Source organism: Silene latifolia, chromosome X, assembly GCF_048544455.1.
Source record: "Silene latifolia isolate original U9 population chromosome X, ASM4854445v1, whole genome shotgun sequence".
NCBI classification, from domain to species: domain Eukaryota; kingdom Viridiplantae; phylum Streptophyta; class Magnoliopsida; order Caryophyllales; family Caryophyllaceae; genus Silene; species Silene latifolia.
In genome coordinates this window covers 125,564,873-125,578,134 of record NC_133537.1, presented here as the reverse complement: position 1 = coordinate 125,578,134, position 13,262 = coordinate 125,564,873, and the positions used below count along the sequence as shown (strand labels likewise).

The 13,262-nt window shown below is 38.9% G+C and overlaps 1 non-coding gene across 1 annotated transcript; it reads right to left on the bottom strand.

The window, feature by feature from the left end:
- Positions 1-2,138: 2,138 nt before the first annotated feature.
- On the bottom strand, positions 2,139-2,245 carry LOC141624365 (small nucleolar RNA R71). The gene has a single exon (XR_012534171.1). It is a non-coding gene; the product is annotated as a small nucleolar RNA R71 (small nucleolar RNA).
- Positions 2,246-13,262: the final 11,017 nt, after the last annotated feature.

Genomic DNA, 13,262 nt, shown 5'->3' with positions numbered 1-13,262 from the left:
TGTCCTCAAGACGCCCGTCCAGCACCCACAATCCGAGCTTCTTCCTCCACAAGACGTCCGTCCAAAACGCCCAGAATCCGCCCGTGTTCCCCAGTTGGACGCCCGTCCAGAAATACCCAAATCCACCCGTCCCGTGCCTAAGACGCTCTAATTTCCATACAGCTATTTCATCTTCTACAAGCTTCAAGGAAGGATGCGCATCTTTTTCTAAGACCGGCGAAAAAGAGACCGGAGTCTCCCTAGAGACCGGCGATTCCTCAAGTACTTAATCGTCATTTAAGCCCTTAGTAAACCCTAATTTATGTAACTAATCCCCACTATAAATACCCCATTAGTCTAATTAGAAGAGAATGTTCTTCTTAGCAATCTTTAGTGTAGTTAATATCAATCAAATCTCTCCTTAATCTTGTAATCAACATTTAATCAAGTTGTAATACAAGTTTCATTTCCTTAATCTCTCTTTTGTTCATCCTTTGTTTTGGGTAATTGAAGACTAATTGGGTTATTATTGGGAGATTGACAACCTTCCAATCTATCATCAAGTACTTCTATTATTCTTTGCTTTATTATTGGAATCATTAGTAGGTATAATTCTCTTAATCCCTTTTTAATTATTGTTAATCACTTTCATTTATTCATCATGTTTTACTTTGCTGGTATGATTGACAACTTTGCTAGCATGTTCAACATGATAATGAGTGAGTAGTTTCCTTAGCTAGGGTTAATGGGTAAATAGGGGAAACCAACATGGGGGATGATTCATGTTTAAATTAATATGTTTTCATAGTTTATTTGCTTGCTTGTTGTGATCTCAACTTATGCACATGTTATGTTTGATAAAATGCGAGCCTATGAATCCTTGCATTTTTTACCCATCACCTATCTTTTCAATGAGACTTGTAAGACATAAACCAACTCAAGTCTCATTAGACCATGCATATATTTGAGTAGGGAAGATTAAGTCGACTTGTAGGTGTTGTACAATCTAATCGATTCGGCTCCGGGACCCAAACTTTCCTAGGATTGTAAGATATCAACCAACTCGATCCATCACAACAATAATTGCTTGCTTGTAATTTGAGAATATGTTTGTATGATCAATTCCCATGAATCCCCTATGACTCCATGACACCCTAGTGCCTTTTATCAATTGTTTACATCCCTTTTTAATTCATCTTGCTTGTTTACTTTTATTGCTATTTAGTTTAGTGATCTTCTACTTCAAACCCCAAATTGTGACACCCTTAGACACCACTAGTTGCAATAGAAAATCTCATCTCAATTCCCGTCCCTTGGGATCCGACCTTTACTTGCCTCTTTACTAATTGTAGAGTTGTTTGTAAAGTTATAAATTGTGTTTTGGTCTAGGTGCTCCTAACGACAAGTACCGAAAACTAAACCTCCTCGAGAGTCCGACCAAAAATGGCGCCGTTGCCGAGGATGGTGTTAACTTGATTTAGATTTTCTTGTATTGTTATTAGTTGTGTCTTTCTTTGCCTTGGGGAAGTAAAACTCCTCAAGGTTTGTTCTAATTATTTTCGAGTTGTTTGATATTTTGCATGTCTAGAAGATCACAAGTTAACTTGTTACCCTTTGATCACGAAATTGAAAGGACTTTGACAAACAATAGAAGACTTACTAGGAGAACTTTGAGAGGTATTGGTGAGGTTGTAGATATTCAAACAAATACTATTGAGTTCATTAACCCTTTTGCAAGAGAAGGTGAGGAGAACCCAACACAAAACCCAACATAAAATCAACCCACAATGCCTAAATTTTCATCACATTCCGTACCAACCGAGGAGAACCTACCCAATGGTACTCCCACACCACAACACTTAACTGGAAATTTTATTGCCAAATCCGCATTTATCCAATTAGTCGAAAGAAGCCAATTTGGGGGGATGCCTAGTGAAGAGCCTCACTCTCATATGGAGACTTTTTGCGACTATTGTGATGCGATATCTCAAACCGGTGTAACTCAAGACCAAATTCGATGGGTCTTATTTCCTTTTTCTCTAATTGGCACCGCGAAACAATGGTTGAAAGGCCTAGATAAGGCTACTCTCGGAATTGATTCTTGGAAAAAATTGGCTCTAGCTTTCTACAAAAAGTTCTATCCACCGGAAACGACTAACATGCTAAGAGCTCAAATTACGGGCTTTAAGCAAAGAGATTAAGAATCTTTGTATGAAGCTTGGGAGCGATTCAAAGGAATTTGTCGCTCATGTCCTCATCATGGACTTAGCGAGTGGTTCTTGGTACAACAATTATGGAACGGTCTTTATGAAGACTCAAGGAACATTCTCAACATGGGATCAAATGGAATGTTCACCGAAGTTGATGACAATCAAACTTGGAACAAAATTGAGGAAATGGTGGTCCATAACTCACAATATAGTAGACCTCGCAAGGCTACTAGAGGAGGAAAACATGAAGTGGACTCTATTACTCAATTGGGTGCTCAACTTAGTGCTCACATTGATACCATCAATTTGAAGTTTGAAAAAGCAATGGCTAGACTTGAAGAAGCCTCAAAATCACCAAAGCATCATGTTAATGCCTTGACGGCATCTTCATCAATCCCAAGTGGGATATGTGAGAATTGTGGAACTTTGGGACATGATCAAAGTGAATGTAGAGGAACAAATGAACAAGTGAATGCTTTTCAAGCATACAAGAGTGGTACCCCTTATTCAAACTATTACAATGAAAACACCAAATTCCACCCAAATCTCTCATACAAAAGCCAAAATGTTCAAAACCCTCAACCAACATACACCCCACCTCCCATGAAAAACCAAAATCAAAGACCCTTTTACAACCAAAACCAAGGTTACCAAAATCAAACTCCATACAATCAACAAAATGACCAAGGTTTTGATGTTCAAAAAGCGGTCCTCCAAATGCAAAAGAATCAACTAGAGTTTTTCACTCAAATGCAAAAGGATAGTCAATCAAAGGAAATCACCATCAACAATATCCTAGCCCACACCAAAATGTTGGAAACTCAATTGACTCAACTAGCATCTTCAAACTCACAAAGACAAAAGGGGCAATTAACACCTCAAAGTAATCCCCCAAGACATGAAACGGTTAGTGCCATTCACTTGAGGAGTGGTACAAGGTATGAAGCACCGAAGAAGCAAGTTGAGGATGAAGTTGTGAAAGCTAGTGACAAAGAAGAAATTGTGCAAAACTCCAAGGATGGAGAACCATCAAAAGAAGAAATTTCAAAGAAAAATGAAGACAAGGTCAAGGAGAAGGAGCCCATTGTGATTAGACTTCCTTTTCCGAGTCGTCAAGCCAAGCCCAAATTTGATGACCAACTTGGAAAATTTATGGAAATTGTGAAGAATTTGGAAGTCTCGATTCCTTTCACGGAATTAATCAATCACGTGCCGGCCTATGGAAAATACATGAAAGACATCCTCACGAAGAAGAAGTCGATCCGGAAGCTTGAGACTATCGCCTTCACTAAGGTGAGTAGTGCAATACTTCAAGGGAGTTCACCTCCAAAACTTAAAGATCCGGGAAGCTTCTCAATACCGTGTACCATTGGCGACACCACGATCAACAAAGCCTTATGTGATCTAGGGGCTAGTGTGAGTGTTATGCCGTACTCGGTGAGTAAAAGGTTAGAGATGGGAGAGCTTAAATGCACCAATATCACACTCCAAATGGCCGATAGATCGACGAAGACACCATTAGGGATATGTGAAGATGTTCCCGTAAGAGTTGGGAAATTTTTCATCCTTGTGGACTTTGTCATTGTTGACATGGAAGAAGACTCCAATATTTCGATCATTCTAGGTAGACCTTTCTTGCACACCGCGGGTGCGGTGATTGATGTGAAGCATGGAGAGCTCACTCTAGAAGTGGGAGATGAGAGCATAACTTTCAATCTTGACAAGACCATGAGAGCTCCCCGTTTGCATGAACCATTATTTATGGTTGATCATTATATCCGGAAGGATGATAGGAAGAAGTCGGAATTCCAATGGAAAAAGAAAATTGATGATGGTCCATTCAAAGAGCAAGTGAATTGTATCAAAGAGAGCTTGAAAAGCTCACCAAAGTCGAGCAATGAAGAAGATGGCCTCATTGGCCAAGACAAGAAAGTGGAAGAGTTGTCTTTATCAACTCAAGAGATCTTTAGTGATCAAGTAGATGAAGTTTGTGGTCTTTGGGACGATGAGTTTGAAGGGATTTTCAATCCCTACATTGGCAATGCTATCGATAAAGACCAACATAAAGGACAACAAGGGCAAAGATCTATTGAAGATCTTTATCATGATAATGAACAAGATTTTGACTACTTTTTCAAGGTGTTGAGCAACATCAACAACACCTTGGACATGCCCCCATGACATCTCACTAAGGATGAGAGTTTGGTGGAGTCCTCTCCAAACCACCATTTGTAAATATTTCTAACTCCCTAACTCGCATTTTAATTCTTACATTGCATTTTTTTGTTATTTTTGGATTTTTATGCTTTGATCAAGATAATTATCATTTTTGAGAGAAGTGAGGGAGGGACTAATGATTTTAATTGATGTGTAGTGCTTTAGCTTAGTGTGGGGATAGCAATTGCCTAGGCTATTCATGCTTTAGTAGTGCCCCTACAATGAGGAACACGGGATTTGAAGAATGAAAAATGACACGGGATATGCAAGTGCATGGATGGAACTGAATCCGGGTAGACCAGGGAGAATCCGAGCGTCTTTGGTAGAATCCGCCCGTCCAATTTAACTGCAAAATTGAAAATTTGGGACTGTTGAAGAATCTGAGCGTCCCAGCAGAGAAGACGCTCGTCTTAATGAATCCGCTCGTCTTTGCAGAAAGATGCCCGTCTTTTTGCCAGTGCAAAATAAGAAAACCTGCTGTAACAAAATCCGCCCGTCTTTGAAAGAATCCGCTCGTCCCGCAGTCGAAGAATCCGAGCGTCCCAGCTGAAAGACGCCCATCTTTAGGCGAGAATTCCTGAACCAAGAATAGGCAGAATCCGAGCGTCCCGAAGGAAAAACGCCCGTCTTCCCCTGCAGTTTCGAAAATTTCGGGTGTTTTTAAATACCCCCTCCCACATTCATTTCTTCATTCATTCATTCAAAACACTACCCATAAACCCAAAAAAAAAAAAAAAAAAAAAAAAAAAAAAAAAACCTCAAAACCCTCATCCTCTCCACCACCAAAACAAGATTTCCTCAACCAAATTCAACAAAATCAAATCCAAACTTCCTTTTAACAACAATTAATCACTCCACTTCCAACAAAAATCAATCCAAGCACCAAAATCTTCAACCTTTGAGTCGATTTTTGAAATACAAAAGGCAAAGCCTTTCATCCTAAAATCGATTTGGGTATAATTGAAAATTGAAGATTTTCAATCTTTCTTGGTATAATCATCAATGGCAAGAACAAAAGGGTCAACAAAGGCACTTAAGGCAAAGACACTCTCAAAAAGGCAACAATGCCTTCAAGCAAAGAAAGCCTCATTGGTTATGGTGGTTGCTAGTGCAAACTTGGAAGTTCAACAACAACAAAATCCTCCCTTGGAAGCAACAACATCATCAACTCCGGAAATTGCTCAATTATCAAACTATCCGGAGGTAATTTTCATTTCTAACTCCCATAGGGATACATTTGCCAAGTATGCTAGGAAATCCTTTCTACCCACCAAATTCATATGTGAAGATGCCTTGAACAAATTGGGTGTCCTCGAGCAAACAAAAGCCTTATTTGAAGCCATGGGGTTGGGAAAATTGTTTACTACAAGAGAATTGACATACCCCTCCCTTACCTTGGAATTCTTGAGTTCATTGAAAGTGACTAAGGTAGAGACTAGAGAATACATTGATTTTCACCTTGCCAATGTGAATAGGCGCATCACCTTTGATGTTTTGAGTAAAGCATTAGGTCTTAGTGATACACCTCGCTATTATAAGAAGCACGAAAAATATGACGCCGCTCCTCTTTGGGAGGCGATTTCCGGGAAGAAATTTGAGAACTATCATGCTTGTCGCGCTCTTTTTGTCCACCATCCGGGCATTAGAGTGTGGCACAAGGTCATCGGGAATAATATCATTGCAAGAAAAGACACTAACCACTTTACCAAGCTCGATTGTGTTCTACTTGAGTCGGCCTTAAATATTGGAAGGGAATTCACCAAGCCTTACAATGCTCTAAGGCTTTTGGTGGAAAGATGGCTCAATGTTGATTGTGGAAAGGAAGGCACCGCTTTTATCGTAAATGGACGTCTAGTCACTCTTTTGGCTAAGTACTTTGATCCGAATTTCAACAAGGATAGCAAGTATGTGGCAAAAAGAGGGGGTCATCTCATTGACATGGATGCCATGATTAACAAGTACAAGTGGGTCAAGCATAATCCTCTTGACACCAAATATGGGTGGCTCACCAATGATGCTAGATATTTTACTTTGCCTTCCAAGATATGCCATTTGAGTGTTCATAGAACAAACTACCTTCTTCCCCTCTCAAAGGAAGCCGAGTACATCATCTGTCAACAAAGGGGTGAAATTGAAATGCCCTCCTCCTCCATTGTCACGCCACCCTATCCATTTAAATATCAAGAGTTCAAGCCCGAAGGTGTTGAAGTGGGCAATGACTACATGACTCTACTTATGCAAGAGATGCACAAACAAGCTTATAAGGATCGGGAAGATGCATACTTAGCCCAATATCCACCCCTCCTTCATTTAGCTAGGCAAGGACTACTTGATCCTTCATGTCTTTTGCCTAGATGGGCGGATAGGGAAGTCTTCTTTCCAAATGCGTCTAGGGGTGAGAGACCGGGTGACGATGAGGTTGTCGGTGATGAGGTTGTTGATGATGAGGGCATTGTTGAAGAGGTTAATAAAGAAGAGGAGGCTAGTGAAGAAGATGAAGAAGATGATGAGGAAAGTTATGAAGGAAGTGGGCATGGAAGTGAAGAGGGAAGTGGTGATGAGTCCACTTCTATTGAGGAAGATGATGACAATGATGATATGGTGGAAGACTAGCAAGCTTTGGAGGCTCCTACCCACTTGAGGTTTGTCTACTTCTTTCTTTGTTTTATTTATTTTTATCTTGATCATGGTTGGAGAGTCCTAGCAACATAGAGGACTAACACCTCGGCCCCATTGAGGTGTTCTTATTTTATTGTTCCCACTTTTGAAAATCCAAAATGACAAATTTAGTTTCATGCATTGCATCTTGTGTGCATGAACTACCCCAACTTTTAGGACATTAGAAATAATGTCTATCTCGGTTTGGGGAAGTACATGCATACGCAACGGGAGGTAATCTAAATTACGCTCTCCATCATAAACAAAAAACATGCATCATGTAGGGTAGATTAGTATAGCTTGCATTTAGTGTAGAATTCCTGCATCATGGTTGCATAGTTTCCCATCATTTTGGCCATTGAGGACAATGCCCATATTAGTGTGGGGATGGGGAATTCTTACTTAAATTTTATTCAAAAATTCAAAAAAAAAAATCAAAAAGTTTCGAAAAAAATCAAAACAAAAAAAATGAAAAAAATTGAAAATCCAAAAACAAGTTCATTTCCTTTGTAGTGTAGTCTTGTATATATTGTTGTATATATATTGTGTTTGTTCTATCCTTGTTCACATTGATTGACTACACCACATCCAAGACTTGAGGATATTGAAGACCGCATGGTATGATCTTTCCAATCTCCTTTTTCCTCTTTATGTTAATGACTATGTGGCTTTATTTTAATTGATGCAGTAAACAATGTGAATTTAGGACTTGCATTTAGATTATATGACATACTAGTTGGTAGAAGCTTTTGCATTAGGATGTTTATATGTTAGTTGCATCATGGCATGTTAGAAAATTTTGCAAAATTGTCTACTTGGGAAGCTTGACAAGTGTATATAGGCCCTAGTAGATGCTTTTTCTTCTTAAGACTTTGCTTGTTAGAATACTTGTAAAACACCCTAGGATGTGTCATGCTAGTATCCTTTGACCCATGGATTAAGGCCTAGTCAAGAGTACCTTGTGGTGTGATAACTCCTTGGCTACCGTTTATTCCAAGGTGACCCTTGAAACCATGCATCATTCATCCATGTTCTACCACATTTTTGTCATCAAAGGGAACGGGCACAAAAAGAAATTGATTTGAGTTAAATGAAATGAAAAGTGAAAGAAAGTTTGCAAAATGCATCAAATGAAAAGAGGAGCAAAAATAGAACTCCTATGCTTCAAATATAAGGCACCCTGACTACATATGGGGTGACTTTGAAAATGTTCAAAAAGAAAATGCAAAAAGTTGAAAAGTTGTCAAGTGTGGAATTGCCAAAAATCAAAAGAAATGGCAAAAGAAAGTGTTCTCAAATGTTATATGCCACAAGAAATTGGGGGGAAAAACATCAACAAAGCAAACTCCCAAAGTGAAACTCAAATACTATCGATCCCTTTATCCATCGTATCCATTTTTGTGCATGGTAGAGAGGGGACGACCCTTCTTCTTGTCTAGGCAAGAGGGGGAATTCCGCTATCCTCCAGTGTTTCTAACACCACAAGGAGTCTATTCTTGACAAAAGCATTTAACGATTGAGGGCAAAGGTACCCTAGCTTGACACAATTTGGAGGTGATTTATTGGTATCCTTCTAGGCTTAGTAGTTTGAAGAAATTGCATCTATGAAGGAGTGTGTACCCTTGAATTGCTTCCCTTGTAGATAATTTCCGCCACTTAGATGAGGAAAGTGGCAATTATTTTGTAGATGCATCCATTACTTGATTTTGAGTGCTTAATGTTTGGATGTGTCGCCATTTTGGCAAGACCCACCTTGCCTTGCAAGAAGGCATCCTACCTCATGGTTGTCTTGTTGTGAGTTGAAGGGGCGGAGTGAGACCCGCTAAGTGTCTCATATCCGCTATGTTATTAGGATAGTTTAAATAATGGTCCTAGTCTTTGTCAACTCTTTACTCGGGACGAGCAAAGGTTCGGTTTGGGGATATTTGATGTGACCATAATTAGAGCATATTTAGTCCCTGAATTAGCCTTGTTCCCATGATTTTTAGTGCATATTTGGGTCATTTATTATCTTTAGTCCTTTGTTTTGCATATTCTTTGAGGTTTTGTGTCCTTGGTAGGAAAGGAGGGCAAACATTGCATTTTTATGGCAAAATGAGGCTAAATTGATTGAATTCAATGACCAAGCATCAAAGAGAAGACAAGATTAGAAGGCCTTTGTACATACTATAGTAGATGGGCAATGATGAGAAAAGATCCTTGCATCCCCGAGGAAATCCCCAAGGATTTTATGAAGAAAATGGAAGAAAAGAAGAAGGAAAGAAACTGTAAGACAGTCCGGGCGGATTGTCCTCAAGACGCCCGTCCAGCACCCACAATCCGAGCGTCTTCCTTCACAAGACGCCCGTCCAAAATTCCAAAAACCACCCGTCTTCCCCAGCTGGACGCCCGTCCAGAAACACCCAAATCCACCCGTCCCGTGCATAAGACGCCCGGATTCCCTTACAGCTATTTCATCTTCTACAAGCTTCAAGGAAGGATGCGCATCTTTTTCTAAGACCGGCGAAAAGGAGACCGGAGTCTCCCTAGAGACCGGCGATTCCTCAAGGACTTAATCGTCATTTAAGCCCTTAGTAAACCCTAATTTATGTAACTAATCCCCACTATAAATACCCCATTAGTTTAATTAGAAGAGAATGTTCTTCTTAGCAATCTTTAGTGTAGTTAATATCAATCAAATCTCTCCTTAATCTTGTAATCAACATTTAGTCAAGTTTTAATACAAGTTTCATTTCCTTAATCTCTCTTTTGTTCATCCTTTGTTTTGGGTAATTGAAGACTATTTGGGTTATTATTGGGAGATTGACAACCTTCTAATCTATCATCAAGTACTTCTATTATTCTTTGCTTTATTATTGGAATCATTAGTAGGTATAATTCTCTTAATCCCTTTTTAATTATTGTTAATCACATTCATTTATTCATCATGTTTTACTTTGTTGGTATGATTGACAACCTTGCTAGCATGTTGAACATGATAATGAGTGAGTAGTTTCCTTAGCTAGGGTTAATGGGTAATTAGGGGAAACCAATATGGGGGATGATTCATGCTTAAATTAATATGTTTTCATAGTTTATTTGCTTGATTGTTCTGATCTCAACTTATGCACATGTTATGTTTGATGAAATGCGAGCCTATGAATCCTTGCATTTTTTACCCATCACCTATCTTTTCAATGAGACTTGTAAGATATAAACCAACTCGAGTCTCATTAGACCATGCATATAGTTGAGTAGGGAAGATTAAGTCGACTTGTAGGTGTTGTACAATCTAATCGATTCGGCTCCGGGACCCAAACTTTCCTAGGATTGTAAGATATAAACAAACTCGATCCATCACAACAATAATTACTTGCTTATAATTTGAGAATATGTTTGTATGATCAATTCTCATGAATCCCCTATGACCCCATGACACCCTAGTGCCTTTTATCAATTGTTTACATCCCTTTTTAATTCATCTGGCTTGTTTACTTTTATTGCTATTTAGTTTAGTGATCTTCTACTTCAAACCCCAAATTGTGACACCCTTAGACACCACTAGTTGCAATAGAAAATCTCATCTCAATTCCCGTCCCTTGGGATCCGACCTTTACTTGCCTCTTTACTAATTGTAGAGTTGTTTGTGAAGTTATAAATTGTGTTTTGGTCTAGGTGCTCCTAACGACAAGTACCGAAAACTAAACCTCCTCGAGTGTCGGACCACCACCGTCAAACGACAGTAATGTCAAACTCTAGTTAGCCAATCATTACCGATTAATGTTAATTAGTTGACGTTATAATGAAGCATCCCTTACATATTCTTATTATGAGATTTAATTATGATTTTTAATCATGTGATCGCACTATTGTTAAGGACACTTACTCCAACAATCTCCCACTTATCCGAGACAAGTGTGCGTCACTGATGGGTGATGTCGTCGGGTCACATCCAATCAAACACATTTATAATACTCAACAAACAACTAGTTAGCGGTAAGTCGAGGTGGATCCATGGGACGGTGTGCTTTGGGTTTTAAGTATATCTATCTCAATTTATGCTAGTGTCACAATTTGTTTGGGTTTGTAGTTGTGTTCTAAATAATGAAAGTAACAAAGTAAAGCAAACAATGAACTAAGAAATGTAAACAAATGACTTAAAAGCACTAGGATGTCATGGGGTCATAGGGGATTCATGGTGTTGATCATACAAACATGTTTACAAAGTTGCAAGCAATTAATGTTGTGGAGGAACCGAGTTGGTTTATGTCTTACGGTTCATAGGAAGAGTTGGGTCCCGGAGCCGAATCGATTAGATTGTACAACACCTACAAGTTGACTTACTTTCCTTCTATTCAACTTCTATGAATGTCTAACAAGACTCGAGTTGGTTTATATCTTACAAGTCAAGTTGAGTAGATAAGAGATGGTTGTAAATGCAAGGATGCATAGGCTTAGCATTTCATCAAACATAACATGTGCATAAAGTTGACATCACAACAAGCAAGCAATTTGATTGTGAAAACATATTAGATTAAGCATGATTAATCCCATGTTGGTTTCTCCTAATTACCCACTAATCCTAGCTAGGAGACTACTCGCTTATTATCATGGTAAACATGTCATTAATGGTGTCAATCATCACAACAAGTATAAACATGATAATAGAATGAACAATAAAGAGTAAGAGTAAAGGAATTATACCAAACTTGAGATGATCCGAATAATAAAGCAAAGAATAAAAGAAGAAACTTGATTGATTGATGAAGAGTTGTCAATTCTCCAATAATAACCCAATAATCTTCAATTACCCAATAATAAACTTGAATAATAAACTTGAACAATAATTAAGGAAAGATTAATGTGTAATTTGTGGAAAGATTAAAGAGTAATCTATTCTAATCTATTCCTAATCTAATTTAAGAGGAATTACTAATGTGGAGGCTCTCTACTCTAAAAACTTCATGCTTTGATTATCTACAAGTGAGGCATATATAGTAGAGCTTCATCAGGTTAACTAAGGCTAAATTAGTAATTAAAATTTGTGAGTTCTAAGTAGGGAATTGCTAGTCTTTTCGGAGAGATGAGCATCTCAGCTGAAGACGCCATGATCCGCTCGTCCAGGAGGGGAATCCGTTCGGATTGTTGCAGGGGTGGACGAGCGTCTTTAGGCATATCCGCTCGGATTGTAGCAAGGGAATCCGAGCGTCTTCAAGGCTTGGACGCTCGGATTATGCTTCTTGGACGGGCGTCTTGTCTCTTTGGCCGCTCGGATTCTGCTTCAGAATCCTTCTCTTCGATTACTTCTTATTATTGTAAGATTAGTCTTTAGTTCTCGCCTCCTCTTCATACTAGTCCACCTAATGTCGTCAATAAGCTTCCAAATATGCACGAAAGACGGGAATTTCCACCTTATTATCTTCTTTCCTACAAAGCATACGAAATGCACTAGAAAACAAAATAGAAAGCATTTGACGGATAAAATGGCTATGGAATGTTATAATAGTGTGCAAAATAGGCTCAATTAGGGGACTAAATGTGCGCAAACATGAGTCACATCAAATATCCCCAAACCGAACCTTTACTCGTCCCGAGTAAAGAGGTGACAAAGACTAGACCTTTATTTAAACTAACCTACTAATATAGCCGATATGAGACAATTAGCGGGTCTCACTCCGCCCCTTCAACTCACAACAAGACAACCATGAGGTAGGATGCCTTCTTGCAAGGCAAGGTGGGTCTTGCCAAAGTGGCGATACATCCAAACATTAAAGCACACAATAATCAAGTAATGGATGCATCTACAAAAGAATGGCCACTTTCCTCATCTAAGTGGCGGAAATTATCTACAAGGGAAGCAATTCAAGGGTACACACTCCTTCATAGGTGCAATTTCTTCAAACTACTAAGCCTAGAAGGATACCAATAAATCACCTATGGTGTTAGAAACACTGCAGGATCGCGGAATTCCCCTTCTTGCCTAGACAAGAAGAAGGGTCGTCCCCTCTCTAGCATGCACAAAAATGGATACGATGGAAAAGGGATCAATAGTTTTTGAGTTTCATTTTGGGAGTTTGCTTTGTTGTTGTTTTTCCCCCCAATTTCTTGTGGCATATAACATTTGAGAACACTTTATTTTGCCATTTCTTTGATTTTTTTTTTTGGCATTTCAATACTTGACAACTTCAACTTTTCTTTGCATTTTCTTTTGAATATTTT